This window comes from Euprymna scolopes, chromosome 3 (genome assembly GCF_053919585.1).
Source record: "Euprymna scolopes isolate OS-2025 chromosome 3, ASM5391958v1, whole genome shotgun sequence".
Taxonomy (NCBI): domain Eukaryota; kingdom Metazoa; phylum Mollusca; class Cephalopoda; order Sepiida; family Sepiolidae; genus Euprymna; species Euprymna scolopes.
This window is the reverse complement of record NC_136484.1, coordinates 126,358,979-126,374,901: the sequence shown is the minus strand read 5'-3', so window position 1 is coordinate 126,374,901 and position 15,923 is coordinate 126,358,979.

The following is a 15,923-nucleotide window of genomic DNA, read 5'->3' as shown; positions in this document are numbered from 1 at the left end:
CTATATTCCAAATTCCAAGATGTTGTCCATCTTACCGTTTATTTCTTTCAGCAAGTTAAAATGTTCAATTCTTGACAGTACCTATTTCGTAGCGCAGAAACATTCATATAATTATTATGCCATTTTTTAAATATTTTTCACCCTTACTCATCATAAGAATAAGAACTCATTAACTTTGAAAGAAAATAAAAATAATATGGGCATGATTACATAAATCTGAAAAAATCGGAAGAATAGAATGTGAATAAATGAAGAATTTTTTGTTTTGTGTTTCCAGCAAATTTCCGTATGAAATGTTTATTATTTACATTTTTGTTTCAAGTGGAGAGAGTCTCGTTTTTGAATTTATCACCACCATAGTGGGCAAGAGTACAAAATCTTGCATCAATAACATCATCTGGCATTAAAATCAAATATTACCAAGGGAAATAACTCTGACCTAAAACAGGAGACATAGTTTGACAGTAAAAATACTTGAATATTTTCTAAAGATTTTTTAACAACACAGTAAAAATGAGAACATTTTCTTTTCTTTTACAAAAATATAGGTACACTGTTACTAGGAATTGAATGAAATTTCCCAAGCATTTAAAAGACAATAGAAAGAAGTGTGTTATATGTACCTGTGTATAATCAAAGTTTGCCTTAACAAATGACAGTGTGGTACTTGTACAGACATTAAAAAATGAAAATATTGAAAAAAAAGTTATATTGTAGGGAATGAAGTTCTCAAAAAAATAATTTCACTTAATTTGATCAAGTAGTTTTTGTTTTTTTTACAGAGGAAAATCAAATTTTAATGAGATCGATTTATTGTCACCATTTGGCTCTTTACAGACATGAGAAGGGGGTGCCTTTAAACGAAAAATTAATTAACAAACGACAAAATGAAAAAAGGATTAAAAAAGGACACAAAAACTCTGTAAAATAAGTGAAAAAAAAAACAAAAAAACTACAACATTTATGTAAATATTTTTTTCTGTTCATTTTTCAAAATAATCTCATCAAATTTTGCCAAACTTTAAGCAGTGATTGGAGTTATATCCCCCTGGTATTCCCTTCTCCTAAGTGAAAAAAAGATGGTCACTACCCGATCGATCTCATTAAAATTTGATTTTCCTTGGTAAAAAAGAAAACTGCTAAAGCGATTTTTTTTGCATGAAAACTTTATTCCATAACGAGTACAGACAATATCATTTTTTTTTTTCAATATTTTCATTTTTTAAATGTCTTGATTAAACTGTACAAGTACCGACAATGTGATATAAAATAAAAGAACGAGGAATTAATACATGTTCGAAAACATCTGAACACACATAATTGTTACTCAAGTATGGAAGTAGTTTAGAACACATGAAAGGTATACTTATAACCAGCGCATTTGGGTTTCCTGAGATGACCATGTCTGAAATCCAAAAAAGATCATTTTAACTTTAGGAAGGTGCAGCAAAAAGAGTGAGAAAAATCAGGGAGATATTTAAATTCTTGCAAGGACTGGGACAATGCCATGCATCCTTAGAAATCTTGAAATCTTATCCTTTTTCTAAAGAGCACAACTGAACCTTAAAAAAAGGGAATACGCTTAAAGGGGCATAACTGTCGTTTTTACAACACTAGACAGTTTTACTAATCATATTTACTATTATAAGAAATCATAAGAATATCTTGTGCAACTTAAATTAACTGACTTAGATTTCTTTATGTTGAATGTTTACCTTCAGAAATCTGTAACTATTATACTCCTGGCAAAACCGTGATATTTGGATGATATATGACAATACTGCTAAAAGTTTCCTGGCAAAAAAAAATATATATATTACTCAGATAATTTAAAGAAGGAAAAAAAAGTGATTGTTTTAATATATTATTTAAACACTTTTAAAAAATATTTATAAAGTATTTTATTTTTATTTTTTGGAATCCTTTGAGATGAGGCTTCATAATTTGAGTATTGATTTTTTTTTTTTTGTTCTGTTTGTTTGTTTTTTTGTAAACTGTTATTTGAGGATAACCGTCCATAAAAAAAAATCTGAGGATAACAGTCCATAAAAAAAAAAAATCAGCCCTTTAGACTGTGTATAGGGGTGTTGAGTCTCTATGGTTCCAGGTGAATATTATTCAAAGATAGCGGTTTCACTCCTACTCAAAGCAGGCCAGAGGATTAGTTGGCCAAAAAACGTGGTGAGACAACAACAACTATGGAAGGCAGTAATTAATGAGGATACAGTTACAAGATTCAGCATTGCTATCCTGTCGTGGTTAATCACCAGAAGAAGGCCAAAGGATGTCGACTGATAATAGTAAAAAAAAAAAATCAATACACATATAAAGATTTTAAATAATCAACAGTTCTTTCATAGTTTTGTTCTTAGTGCAATATAAGATGGAATAAACTATAACATTTTAAAAAATTGACTCTCAAAATTCACTTTCTACCGAAACATGTTTATAGTTTTATAAAAATTATTATTTACTTATTCATACTAATATGTAGACAAAAGAGAGCTAATATATATATATATATATATATATATATATATATATATATATATATATAAAATCAAACAAGATTTATCTGTGGCAAAAAGTAATGCATTAAAATAGATACATGTGTTAACACTTCCTAGTACATGGATAAATGAAAAGTGGATTTTAGCAATATGTGTGGAGATATTTTTCCAAAGACACAGCAACACAGAAATCGTCTAGACAAATACGAGTGGTAAGTTGGTGATCAAACTGAAAATGAAGAAAAGAGGAAGTGAGCTTTATACTTTTACATGACTAAATGAATTAAAGCAGATATGATCTAAGATCTATTTTTGTTTTGCATTTGTATGTCATCACTAGTGTAATGATTAGTATATGGTTTGGTGAGAGATACTTGTACAAACAGAGGCGACAGATTGATTTTTTAAAAATATATCCTTTTAAGCAAAAACAATATTACTTACTTAACCGTCATGTTGAAAAAAGTAATATATCCAAAAATTACAAAAATTCATTGAGTAGAAAATTATTTATAGTTAAAAGTAATTTTTATGGAAAAATTGAGAGAAATTGCATTTTTAATAGATTCTTGAGAGTAGACGATGTGAAGATGGCAGAAATAGGGGACATAACACAGAAAGCATATTTTAGATTGCACCATAGTGGCGATGGCGACAGACATTTTTTTCTAAAAACACAATAGCTGTTGTTCTACTTGATAAATTTTCATATTTTTGGATATATTACTATTTTCGACATGACAATTATTGTTTATGCTTAAAAGGACATATTTTAAAAAATCGATCTGTCACCTCTCTTTGTACAAGCACCCAGTGAGATAATACAAGCATGTTCAGATTTATGTAGTTATGTAGTGATATGTTGAGCAATTGGAACACTGTGTGTGTGTGTGTGTGTGTGTGTGTGCGTGTGCGTGTGCATGCATGCATGCATTTGTGCGTGTGTTGTTTTCCATTTCTATTCAAGACCGTTTTGCACCTTTTTCAAATAGTGAGATTTTGAGTGCCACATTGACAAGATGCTATATTTTCTTCCTCTGCTCTTACCATAACTTGGTAGAAGGCAGGTTCCTTTAGAGATGTCACTCCAACAAGACATCCTGTATCTTTTCTTTTCTCTTGTATGGTGTTGCAGAATGAGTTAGAACTCAGGGACTCAATTCTTTTTCTATAGTATCTGTCTGTAAATTAAACCAACATGTCTTATACTCTTGCGCTCCCAAGTCCTTCTCAACTGTGTTGATCACACTATTGAATAAATTCAATATAAATTGAAGAGAAGATTATTGTAGAGTTATTTTTTTTATTTATTCAATTTTTTTTTTTTTACTATTTCACCCCAAACAAGATACAGTGCCAATTGGACATAAGAGGCTACTATTTATTTATTTAAATCTACAGGGATACTATGTAGGGAGTTGGGCAGTGAGATGTCTGTTCACATTATACTTGAACTTCTGCATGTCAGTATAGCCAGAGAAGCAGGGGCCCAGAAGGAAATTCTAAAGTCTAGCAATTTGAGGGAAAAAATTATTAGAGTAGAAAGCTTTCTGGCATCTGGGGATCTCTACAGTGTAAAGGTGGGATTTTGCTGCTTGTTGGGTTAGTCAGGTATATTTACGTCAATAGGGCACAAGTGCTTCAAGTTTGTCAGAGCACATTTCATTAAAATATTTGCAAAACAGGCACAGAGATGCAAAATGTTGGCGATGGGACAAGAGTTGAAGTTTGGTTGATAGTGCAACTCTCTTTTTTGGACCTTGTCTAAATCAATATAAACTGTAGACAATATTATTGTAGAGTTGTCTTGTCTGTTTGTCAAAAGTGTTGAGATAGTAGATAGCCATTTTGCTGAATCGGTCATGTCTGTACATATCTGACTTAAAAAAGAAAAGGGTCACCAGGAGATCGAAGGAAAACAATAACCTTTTCTCTACAATAATATTTTTATTTAATTTATGCTTTCATACACCAAACATGCATTTACAGCAAGAATAAATGTTTGAATATATTATGTTCTTAAAGTATAAAAACTTTCATTAAACTGACTGGACTCTGAATTAAATAATTTGAAAAGGTCTGATGTGTCATAAAACAAAACTATATTAAACCAAACCAAGTCACTTAAGAAAAAATAATATCAGAAAAAAGTTTTAAAAGTTTTAAAAGCAAAAAATAATTTTTCATAGTTATCTCCCTTGTAAGACAGTTACAAACTATCTGAAAAAGCAAAATGAAATAACTGTCATGTTTCTCACAACAGTTGAATATGAATCTGCTGAAATATATACTGAAATGAGAATATTATCAATGACATTTAAATATCCATAAAAATTTCATAGACTCCTTTATAATAAAAGTAAAATAAAATGCAAGATTCAAGAACAATACCAACAAATAGCAATCAACTCGAACACAGCAGTTATTTATATTAAAAAATAGTTTTATTTAACACAGTAGTTTTTTTTATTTTTTATTAGTGGTGTGGAGTATTAACTCTCTTTTTTTTTGGTTCTATTTTTAAATCTCTCCAGAGATGCTTAAGAAAATCTTTTTATTTTCTAACTGTAATGTATTTTAATAGTAAAAGCTTTATATTATTATATATTATATGTACTTAATAATATATATTATGATATGTTATAATATAAAATTTATATTATTATTTATTTTTATATATTTATTTTCATATTTATTTTATATATTATTTATGGAGGGAATGGTAATTTCTTCATATTTTACCAGGAAGATTGTCCTCTCATGACAAACTAAAATAATTTGATGATTTTTTTTTTTTACATGGAGGTCACCACTTATCAAGGCCCAGAAGCCACTCGGGAATAAGGGTTATTGTGTGTACAGTAATCAATGGGATAGTATCGTAGTAATAGTTAGTATTGGAGATTTGATAAAGTGTCATTACTTAAAGGGGGCGTTTCATCAGGAATTTGTTTGTGTTGAACTTGAAGACATCCAAGTTGAAGTCGGGAGGGAAACAGGCAAGCGGCAGAGAGTTCAACAGGCATGCAGTTCTAAGAAAGAAGCTTTGTTCATGGAATCTACGTTTTGATTTAGGCACGGATAAAGAGTGGGGAAAATTATTGACAGTGGTTTCAGCTAGTAATTGTCTGTATTTTTGAGATGAGGTGTTTTCATTTATTGAGATTGTCGGACTAACTTCCTCATCTTGGTTGTTATAGTCACAACATTTCGGCCGTTTTGCCCTCCGGCCTTCATCAGGTGTTTTGTATCGAACTGGGGAACCGTTTGTTAGGAGTCTCGAACCTAACCCTTTATTATTATTATGGGGGTACCATGTTCGGACTCCAGCTAGGCTCTGGGACATAGTTGCTGATTCTCTGTTTTGAATGTTACTTTTCACTGCCTTGAACTCAGCACCTTTGGGTAACTGTAAACTTTGATACAACGTCTAGGACCACTCGGCCATATGTCACTAGAACCTACCTAAATCTACTCTTACTTGTTAGCTATTTATTACCTAAGTTATCATCTACAGAAATCATACATTTATGCAAAATACAGTTTTTTTAGTTATGCATTAAATGAGTCTAATAGTAGTTTCTATTTTCATCGATTGAGCTCTCGGGCACTGCCATTATATTCTGTAAGCAATCATGAAAATTTACAATTTCTTGGTTCTGTAGCTTCTTTATGATTATATCTCTTCGGAGTGACATTGCTTGCAAAACATAGTTGTCACTCAAGTAAGGACTTTTTTCTAGAAATGTTATAACCGTCTCCATAGACATTTCTGCATCATCCTATGATATTGCTTCATCAGAGTGTTCTTGGTTATTTACATTAGGGTCAAGAGAATGGGAGCTGTCGCTATTTTTGTCACCATTACTGCCTTCAGGATATTGATCAGTAGTTTCCTCATCTTGTTGCACCCACATTTCAACATCATTTGCATTAAGTGATTTAAGAACAGCATGGTTGGTCGGTAACCGTTTGGTTTCAAGAATTTTTTCTAAACCAGATGTATTCTCTGATTCTTTCAGTTCAGAAACCTTTGGTGCTGGGCATAATTTACCCCATTGCTTTTGTTAATGTGCTTGCTCGAACTTGATTCCATACACTTGCGAGAGAAAATATGGTATCTTTGATAGTAAAATAGCTCTGAAAATCGCTAAAATTCACGGTATTATTTATCATATTCATCATGAAATCATTTCTGTAGAAACATTTTAAGTTCCAAATAATCCCTTGATCCATAGGTTGGATGAGAGAAGTCACATTAGGTGGTGAGTAGCACACAAAAATATTCCCGCAAGATGACACTAGTTCTGACTCAGGAGGATGTGCTCTACAATTGTCCAACAGAAGCAAGAACTTTGAATTAGGTTTACCTAATTCAAGAAAACGCCTCTGGACAACTGGCACAAATTCTTGCAAAAATCATTTTTTAAACAACTGTTGATTCATCCATCCTTTTCATGAAGAATAATAGGATACTGGCAAAGGCGAAACTCCTTTCAATGCTCGGGGACACTTTGACTTGCCGCTGACAAGAAGCTTAAGTTTATGAGTTCAAGAAGCATTAGCGCATATATACCATCACTGTTAGTCTTTCTGTATTTAATTTGAATCCTTTTATTTTCTGCTCCTCGGATCCGGCTAATGTTTTTGTAGATAAGCACTTCCAATTTACGCCACTTTCATTAGCATTGTAAACATCCTCTGGTGTTAAACCATAATCGGCAATTATTGTCTTGAATTTGTCACAATAATTTGATGCTGCATGTGTATCAGCAGACCATTGTTTGCCGGACATTGTTAATTGTCTTATACCATGTCTACTCCTAAGCCAGCCTTCACTGAATTTCATATCTTCTGTGATATTCAACTCTTCCTTAAGAAATTTTGCTTTAGCAATTAACATGGGCCCAGATATTGCTACACCTTAATTCCGTTTTGCTACAAACTACTCATGCAATATTCGATCGAATCCAACTTGCTTTGGTCTGCGAAGAGTCCTTCTTTTAATATGTCTTTTATTTGGAGAGAAAGAAGCAGCCTTCAATATTTCCTCCTTTTTGTTTTTGATGTAAAACAGAGTACTTCTTCCAATCTTATAATCTCTCAATATAACGCTATTTTCAGCTCCAGCATCTAATTTTTCTATAATTTGAGGTTTTTCGAGTAAAGTCAGTGTCACTTGTTTTCTTTTAGAGTTGCAAGCCATTGTGATGGGTTGTTTTACACTATTTTAAATATAGCAATCTGAAAAAAAGAAATTTAGAGTTGGTGTAAATTAATTATCAATAGCTAATCTGCATTAATTACATAGTACCAATATTAACATTTCTTCGCAATCTGACTAAACCATGTAAACAGTTTTACTGCAACTCGGCATCAAATATGCTAATACAGTTTCAATGACGAGACAGTTCAAGTTTAGAGAAAGTACAGGTTTAGAAGAAGTCCAAATGAGAGGAAGTCCAACTTTAGAGGAAGTTCAAATTAAAGGAGTTTTACTGTATATATATATATATATATATATATATATATATATATATATATATATATATATATATATATATATTAGTTATTCAAAGGTAAACAGTTACCTTTGGTTGCTACAAACAGCCATCTGTTTCAGTCAATGAGATTTCGTCAGGCGACCCTGCACCATTTGACACTATAGAAAAAAAAAAATCTTCATTTTTTTTTTCTATAGGGTCGAATGGTTCAGGGTCGCCTGATGAAATCTCATTCACTGAAACAGATGGTTATTTGTAGCAACCAAATGTAACTGTTTACCTTCAATTAAATAATAAAAATATATTTTTCTCTTGTTATCAAGCACTATCTAACAACTTTATTGAGTTCATTAGTTACTACTTTTAAATTTCTCAATATATATATATATATATATATATATATATATATATATATATATATATATATATATACGGCATTACATCTGGTTCCCCTAGGAACTTAAGAGTCCAGTGAACAGGGAAAGGAAAGAGTGTGTGGTTTTAAACTATACATGTGTTAATTTGCATATGAACGAATTAGCTGTGTTCAGAAGAGCGAATTGGGGAGAAGTGTTAGTTGGGTGCTTCACAACAAAAAGAACATGTCGAATTTAAGAAGTCGTGAGAGTGCTGTCAATTTCTTTTTTTGCTTATTAGATTACAAGATATTTCAGCAAGAGTGTAAAGTTGATGCGATCAAGACAAGAGTTGGTTTTTTTACAGTTGCCATTGGTATATTTTCGAGAATTGTTTATACAATTTGAGAGTCAGACTTTTTGAAAATTGTCGTTATTGTGTTATGGAAAATCTTAAATAAGGATTTGAGAGTCGGATTCTTTAAAATTGTCATTGTTGTGATATGGAGAGATTAAATTAGGATTCAAGAGTCGCACTTTCTTGAGAAATGGTGTCGTTAAGTTATGGAATAGATAAAATTGCGATATGGATCAAACTTTTTGAAAATTGTTGTAGTCGTGTTATAGAAAGGATTGAATTACGATTCAAGTTGGACTTTTTGAAAATTGCAGACATCATTTTGTGGAGAACATAATTATGATTTGAGTTGGACATTTTTATGTTTCAAAATCAGCAAGAATGTGAAGGGCTAGTTGTGTCAAGTCGCGTATAAAGGACTAGTTGTGTCTAGCTATGCTGTGAGGGTTAGCTATGTCTTACTGTGTAGTGAGAGTTAGTTTAGTCTGATCATGCATCAAGGGCTACTTTAGTTTGGCTGTGTATCGAGGGCTAGCTATATCTGTGTATATTGAGGGTAGCTGTGTCTAGCCATGTATCAAGGTCTAGTTTAGTCTGGCTGTGTATCGAGATCTAGTTTAGTCTGACCATGTATCGAGAGCTAGTTTAGTTTGGACATGTAGTCTAGTTTAGTCTTGCCATGTATTGAGGGTTAGTTTAGTCTGGCCATATAGCGAGGGCTAGTTTAGTCTGGTCATGTAATGATGGTTAGTTTAGTTTGACCATATAGTGAGGGCTAGTTTTATCTGGCCATGTATCGAGAGCTAGTTTAGTCTGGCTAAGTATGAAGCACAGGAGATGTAACTGCTAATCTAGGCATGGGTTTATATGATGTAAATTGATCTTTAAAGATCATGGAGGTGTGTCGTTTAAAATATAAATGTATTAGTTTGCATATGAATGAAATAGCTGTATTAAGAAGAACTAATTGGGGAGAAGCACAAGTTGGGTGTTTGGCAGCAAAGGGAACATGCCAAATTTAAGAAGTCATGCGAGTGTTGTTAATTTCTTATTTTCCTTATTAGATTACACAGAGAAAGAGAGTGAATATATATATATATATATATATATATATATATATATATATAGAGAGAGAGAGAGAGAGAGAGAGAGAGATCACATGGAAAGGGGAACATTTTTCCTTGTTGCTTTCAGAGTTATCTCCGCTGATCGACAGTGATTCCCAAAAGGGTTGAAGTAATTCCTCAAGGTGAGATGAAATCATTGTGATTAAATCGTCTAGCATTTCTACATGAGAAAAAAAATATTTTATTTATGACTGGTATACTATTCCCCAGTTGAGAACAAATCCAGACTACATTTTTATAGAACCCTAGACACATTTATTATTGCTTGAACTGTGCTATAGTCATGGTAATAACATAGAAGCAATTCAAGAAGACAGCGCAGTAGACATTATAATATCACAGTGCATTTACATCATGGGGTCTATTTTACTACACCAGCCATTTTTGTAAATAATCTCATATACGTCACCTGTCGGCAGACAGTTGTCATTACTGCTGCATGCTAAAAATAGTAACACCCTTTTTTTTGTTTCAAATAAAAAAGAAAAACCACACAAATTCAACTTGTCAAAAGGAACAGACTTTGACTCCTAGCTGAATCGAACATAAATACAATCAATTTACATTTGAAACTCTTTTGATTGCATTTGATTCAATGGGGAATTAATTCTATTCATTTGCTTTTTTATTTTTTACTGAGAGCGACATCTGTGGTACCAACCCTCTGTCATGAATACAGCACTTCTGCGCCCAAAAACTGTCTAATACGACTAGTCAAAGGGTCTCATCAGTTGCAGCAGTAGTTCAAACAGCCTTTTTAAGAGCTAACTGCAACAAACTATGATTGTGAGTCAAACAGCCCTTTTCAGGACTACCTTTTTCACACTACTTATGCGAACCACTCCTATGAGAACTACAAACTACTACTATGCAAATACTACTGCCTGTCTGCTCCCTTACACTACCCTTCTTCAACTAGTGGATTCTAGCTTACTATTGCAGTTTCTGTGATGATCATCAAAGAAGCAAGCGACCACACGTTTGTGTTTTGTGCGAGCGATAAATAGGTGAACAACACTCTGTTGGTTCTAATAGGATGTGGACAGGAACTGCTGTCATTTGAACCCAGAATCTGACCAGTACAAAGAAGAGATATGCAGATTGTGGTGTTGTTGTGGTTATTGGTCTGCATATAAGCACTTTTTTTTTCTGGCGCGAGAGTCGAGACCTGCGTACTGTGAACAGTGCTTTGAATCACGTTAAACCTTTTTTCTTTTTGTTTTGCTGCAAGCTATTTTTGGTCTTTTTCTTTCAGTCAAAGTGTTGGGAGATAAAACGACAATGACTGAATCGAAGTTTGATTTAAAACTGATATCCGAATTTGATGGGTTCACATTTGTTGTTGACTGAGTCAAAAGGGTTGAGTTGACATGCAACCTTTGTAGAGTAAAGAGGATTTTCTTTGAAATTGGCTGGAGGCGCCTTTAGTGTATATCAACAACTTAGTGCTGCCAAGAAGACTGACTTGATAGCAATTGAAAATGCACTGTACAAGCCATTGGCCATGGATCCGTGTATGGCTTATGAGAAATTCGCTTCAAGGAGACTACTGCCAGGAGAAACTGTGGATGTTTTTTTGTTTTTTTTGCAGAGCTGAAAAAACTTGCAATCCTGTTTGGTGGTAGAGTATCGAAACGGACATATGCATATGTGTTTATGGCCAGCCTTCCAACCCATGTAAAGCAACTGCTAAGAGCCTCCACCAGCATTTCAGCAACACCTATGGAACACTTGCTGGAACGCACTCGGGCCATTATAAGAGATGAGGAGAACCTAGGGGAACCAGATGTGATGGCAGCACAGACAGCCCAGAATAGTACAGGGGAGACTCCTAGTCTGAGCCCCACGACCAAGGGGAGATGTTTCCGCTGCGGCTGACATGGTCATTTTTTTTTAAAGTTGCACTGACAGGGGGCAGGGATGTGCGCACTGTTTCCAATGTGGTAGTATTGGACACTTAGCCCCTAACTGTGCAGGAAATATGTCAGGGGACAGGACATTAGCACCACTCTGCTCCTCAGACAAGATGTAAGTGAGACGCAACCAACAATGACTATATACGTAAACTATGTGTCCTGCTCAGCTCTCCTTGACTCAGACTGCTCACATACCATAGTGAATGCCAGACTGTGTTGAATCTGGAACAAGAAGAACATCAAAATCACCACAATAGGTGGCAAGATGCAAGCATGCTGTGGAGCCAGAACTGTACAGATTCATATGAACTCTGGTGTGGTGGCAGAAATCAATGTGTTGCTGACACAAGGGGATTTGCTGGGGTTCGACTTATTGCTAGGTTATGATGCCATTTAGGCACTGGGGAGAGTTGTCATTGAATAAGACAGGAGCGTGCATTTTTTGGAACCCCCAGTGTGTGCTGTGGTCCATATCGATCGACCTGATTTCAAGGTGGACTATTACCATCGACAGAAAGCCTAGACTGCATCATGGAAGTGAACTGAAGGAAGGGTACCAACCGAACTTAAGAATGGTGTCGCGGAGTACCCCATACCTGACGAGGCTCATGATGAATACGAACAAGAGCTTGAGGCATGGATCTGATGGATGGTTGATCCCCTACCCAGACGACAAGCTTGGACCTCCCAAAGGTTTGATACCCTTAATCCAGCATAATAAGTCGAAAGTGAGACTAATGCTGGACTATCGCAAGCTCAACAAGCATATTGAGGCTGATGTGTGCACCAGCAAACTGAGAGAATGGCATCAGAAAGGCTCCAATGTGTCAACATTACATTTGCAGAAGGCCTATTTACAGGTGTGAGTGGACGAGACGTTGTGGCAATCCAGACAGTGTAGTTCCGAGGTCGGAAGTATTGCTTGACATAACTTGGCTTTCGTATGAATGTAGCACCACAGATCATGAAGACTATTGTTGATACGGTGCAGTCACAGAAAAAGACAACTGAGAACGCAGCATCAATCTACATCGATGATGTGTACATCAATGAAAATGTACAGTCTGCATCACATGTCAGAGAAAAATTAGTTCAGTTTGGCTTGAAGTGCAAGGATCTTGAATGCTTAAAAGACGGAGCATGCATATTGGAGTTGGATATCTGTGAGGAAGGAGGCACCCTATGATGGAAGCATAGCAGTGAGGTTCCAGGCATCTCTGACGTTATTACACGGCAGACCACTTTTTTTCCTGCGTGGAAAGCTTGTTGGTCACTTACCAGCCTGTGGTTGGCTCCTTGCAGCTGTAGATGTTATTAAACGTAGAGTGAATTTGGTTGGGATGATGTACCTGCTGATGCTCTCCTAATTCTAATGATAATGGAAACTCTGGAGAGAGTGAATGAAAAGAACCCTGCTAATGGGGAATGGTCTGTCGATGATGACGACATAAATGTGTGGGTTGATACCAGTTCATTGGCGTTGGGAGTCTCATTAGAGCAAAAAGGAAACGTGTTTGAAGATGCATGTTGGCTGCGACCCATAAGTGATGCTCAGCACATCAACCTGGAAGAGTTGAATGCTGTTGTAAAAGGCATAAATCTGGCACTGCAATGGCAGTCGAAAAAATTACACCTGTACACAGATTCTCTCTGTGTCTACCACTGAGTGTCTGACACACTTTCAGGATGAGCAAGAATCCGTAAGAAGCCGGCCAGCGAAATGTTGATCCGGCGAAGACTAGACATGCTGAAGAGTCTAATCTCTGAGTATGGGCTATCGGTGAGTGTAATGCTGGTAGCATCATGTGCTGACCAACAACCCATGTGCCTCACAAATGGTATGAAGCAATGAAGATGGGCGTGGAGCACACTGTTCAACCCTGTGCAGTTGCAATTGGTGCGATGAGTGCATGTCAAATAAAGGAGATTCTTGGACAGAGTGTACATCCACGTATCAAGAGGACCCTGTATTTTGTGAGGCATGTGGACACGGCAGTGACAAGGTCAGATCATTAAGCACTGTGAGGTATGTCCATCTGTTGATCCAGCACCAAAGCAATGGCAGAAAGGGCGATTGGAAGTTAAGGACGCATGGCAATGGGTGGCAATGAAAATCACCCATTACAATGAGAAGCCCTTTTTAACTCTTATTGATTGTGGACCTATGCATTTTCTGGTGTGGTGAGAAATGACCAGGCTTGACTCAGCAAATGTTGTTCGCCAGTTATCGTCCATCTTTTCTGAGTGAGGTGCGCCAGAAGAGGTCTTGACGGACAATGATGCCACTTTTTGCAGCCAACAAGTCTGACAATTGTTAGATGAATGGGGCACCCAACTACAATTGCAATGTGCTCATGTGCCATCAGGGAATGGCATTGATGAAAGAAGCCATCGTTGCATTAAGAGAATTGCTGCTAGAAAGCAATGTACCATTACAGAGGTCACGTATTAGTATAACATCACGCCAAAAGATGGGTTGTGGCTTGCAACAGCACCTGCCAATGCCATACACACAAACATGTCAGAGTAAAGGGAATTGACACTACACAACCAATCGACGAGAGAACACACAACAGATATGGGCTAGGGGATCCTTTCCAGCACCTCTTGCAGCCTTCCAGCACCTTCTGAGTCCTCAGCAGCATTCCAGTACCTGTAGCCATTAAACTACCCCTTCCAGAGCTGGTCGACGTCAGGCTACCCTCTCCAGAGCTTGTCAACATTCAGAAGCTCATGTCAGTGCCTACTGACATTCAGCAGCCCTGATCCAGTACCCACTATTGTCTGGGTACCTCCTCCTTCAGTTGCATACTGACTGATTCTGATTTACTTAGACTGACTACAATGTTCAGGCCTTTCGAATTTGCCATTTGCACTTTTTTATTTTGGTAAAAAAAAGTCTTTAAACTTCAGCTTTTTGTCATTCTTCTTTTGCTATTGCCATTCTCTTTTTTTCTTAGTGTCTAATATTCTTAGTTGTACGGTCGAATGGCTTTTATCACCTTTCGCTCCCCTTTGCAACAATAGTTTCAACACTTCTGCATTTTAACTTTCTTCAATTTTCATTTTTAAAGAATTCGGTTCAGAACAAGTGGAGACAATTACAGAATTTTATCTTCTAATAGACATAATCCCTTGTAAATAAACCATTTCTTTTATTTATTTCGAAATTTTGATTTATCATGAAAACTGTTTGTTAAAAAAAAAAAATCACACATTCTTCCACCAGTGACTGTTTTGAATTATTTATAAATCTTTAATCATCTGGAAACTGTTGTTTTAATTATTTATTTTGAAATTTTAATTTATCATGGAAACGATTTTCAAAAAAATAAAAATAAGAAAGTGTTCATTAAAAAATCATTTGATTCAATGATTGCTCTGGTAATTAATATGTTCGGTCTTATATATAGCATAATCACATTGACACACCAGTTCCTGTTAGATCACCAAAGTTAAACAACATTGAGCCTGATCAGTATTAAAATGGGTGACCATTTGGGAATTCCAGGTGTTGTATGAGCTCTTTGCTTATCTTGGCATTGTTTCTAGTCATCCTGGGCTTCTTTTTGTCACTGGGCTCAAGCAGAGGTATGCTTAGGATTGCACAACTCTTGCTTCATAGTTACATGTGCAGATACTATTACAGGGGATATCCATTCTCATTCAAAACTGAACAAAGCCATTGACTGGATTAACGTATTTGTTTCTATTTTCCCAACACTTTTGCAAAAGTTCCATATATTTTGTAATTGTCTCCCCTTACCCTGAATCAAACTCTTCCATAAATGAAAATCAAAGAAAACTAAAATGCAGAAGCGTCATACTTTCTTCTGTTCCTCAGTTGAGAATAAATACGGCTTGTTTTTCATATCTAGAATCTGGGCTGGCCAATTAATAAATAAGTAAATTTACAAAGAAGCGATCTTCCATATTGGTAAAATATTGTTTTTGATTCAAACCTTCTTATTCTTTTTAGTATTGTGTAGATTGGTGATCTTTTAAACCAACTCATTTCAGGTGAAAACATTATTACGTACTTACAATTCGTGTCGAAATTAGTATAAGTTCCAAAAATTATGAAAAATGATCCAGTAGAAAAATAATTACAAGTAAAAATAGATTTTATCAAATTATCGACTTTTATTGTAT